Source organism: Ctenocephalides felis, unplaced genomic scaffold, assembly GCF_003426905.1.
Source record: "Ctenocephalides felis isolate EL2017-DRISC unplaced genomic scaffold, ASM342690v1 CF-g0.4_SCAFFOLD_03570, whole genome shotgun sequence".
Lineage (NCBI taxonomy): Eukaryota > Metazoa > Arthropoda > Insecta > Siphonaptera > Pulicidae > Ctenocephalides > Ctenocephalides felis.
This window is the reverse complement of record NW_020539724.1, coordinates 3861188-3863505: the sequence shown is the minus strand read 5'-3', so window position 1 is coordinate 3863505 and position 2318 is coordinate 3861188.

Below are 2318 nucleotides of genomic sequence, written 5' to 3'. Positions count from 1 at the left end.
AAGTGATGTTGAATAGAATGAATACATATCTACGTCTATAAGTTTAATAATAAAAATCGGTCTCTATAAAAAACTTACATATCTAGTCACAACGCAAATACATTGTCCGTTATTACAAATACGTATATGATACAATTTATGCATAAATTGTAAGTTGCGATCGAAGTCCCTATCGTTGCTATGTAGTTTTTATTAAATAAGCAATGTGGTTATTTATCATTGTTATTTTTCTTCAAAACATTGATTTTATTCGGCAAACAAATTATACTTCCTAATGAAATCCTGTAAATACCATTGCTTCCGGATAGTACTGACTCTATTCTAAATCTAGAAATCGGTTGCAAATTGTTAGGACAAATTTACACTCTCTACCAATGGGGGCTTTCGGATAAAGCAGATAATTTCTTTTGTTTATTGTTGTTGTTTTGTAGTTATTAAAGTACATATTACTAGATGACAAGTATTCAATATATTATATTCTAAAGCAAGAAATAGTACTTACTCTATTCTAAATCGGTTGCAAAGTTCTACGATATTTTAACCATTTTTACCCCAGATAAGACTAAAGCAGATCATCAGATCTTTGATTAATTATATCTAATACGTCGTTTAAAGTTATTGAATATTTTCACCTTATTAATTACCTTAAATTGATCACAATTTACTCTATTCTAAAGCAAGAAATTGGTTGCAAATACTTAGGACAATATAATAATGTACTTCAAATATGTATTAAGCTGAAATGGATCATTTCTTTTGTTTATTACATCGAACAATATGTGTAAAGTTCTGATAACAAGTTGGAATAATATTTAATTAATATAAATAAATAAAATTAATAGGATCTGTAGGACAATTTCATATTTGCATACCCTAAATTGATAGAATATTCTAAATAGTAGAATAGAGAATCAAAAGCATCAAATTAATTATTCTGCAAGACATTTCTAATTTAGTAGAAGTACATTCGATACATGCATATATATATATATATATATATATATATATATATATTTATGTGCTTGTGTGCTGCGTGTGCATTTTCAAAATAAGATTAACATAGTTGAAACGGTGTTAAAATAAAGGACTTAGCCTTGGAAGATACCTTAGAAATACTGACAATGTAGATTTACAAATATATTGAATAAATCCGGATATAGAGATGTGCAACATGCATATATGGGGTAAAGCGGGGCTAAAAGGTCCACTACCGATATCTCAAAAACAAGTAAAGTTAAGAATTTTTCAACAATAATATTTGAAAGTAGGGGGAAAAGATGTGTAACCAGCCATTAACTTGATTTTTACGGCGTAAAAAAAATCTATAACAAAAGTGTTTTGTTTAGTTGTTGGTTGTTTTGGTTTGGAGCACTGTTGTTTAGTTTATAGGACCTGAATAGAACTACATATTAGGTATACGTTATTTAATTGTTAATTTTAAGTCAAATTCAACAGTTTCTTTATATAACCTATATAATAGTTTATCCTAGGGTGGGGTAAAAAGGACCACGTTACAAATTTTTGAAGAAAATCATAAAAACACATTTCTACAATGATAAATTTGTTGTGTGTATTGTTAATTTTAAGTTAAATTCAACAGTTTTTTTATATGACCTATATAACAGTTTACCCAAGGGTGGGGTAAAAAGGACCACGTTATAAATTTTTGGAGAAAAGCATAAAAAATACATTTCTACAATGATGAATTTGTTGGGAGTTTTACTGAACATAGTCAGATATTGATTTGTCTTATTTGTTGTGATAAAATTGGGTAAATTTACAATATAATTGCTCAAAGTCAAATTGGAACTTTGTGCCCTGCACTACCATATATATATAAGTGGCGTCGGAACCGTGTGGGCTGTGTGGGCTTGAGCCCACCCATGAATTTTGATGGAAGGGCTCAGCCCACCCATCAATTTCAAAAAATTATATGGGCTAATATCTCTAAAAAAAAAACGAGACTACTGGCTGCCTATCTAAAAAAAACGAGCCCACCCATCAAAAATTTGGACCCGACGCCAGTGTATATATATATATATATATATATATATATATATATATATATTAGGTTGTCAAATATCTCCCTTCCGCTTTTTTGCTCTTGGTTTATAATACAAAAAGGCGGAAGGGAGATATTTGACAACCTTATATTAGGGTGGTCCTTAAAATGGTCATTTTCGAATTTCCTTGCTTCCAGGGGCTCAAATGGTTCCAAATTGATAAAAAACAATTCTCTGAAAGTTTTAATACTTCATATTAGACGTTTAGATAGAGCGCAATTCAATCAAACTTCGTATGGAAAGAGCATGAAAAAT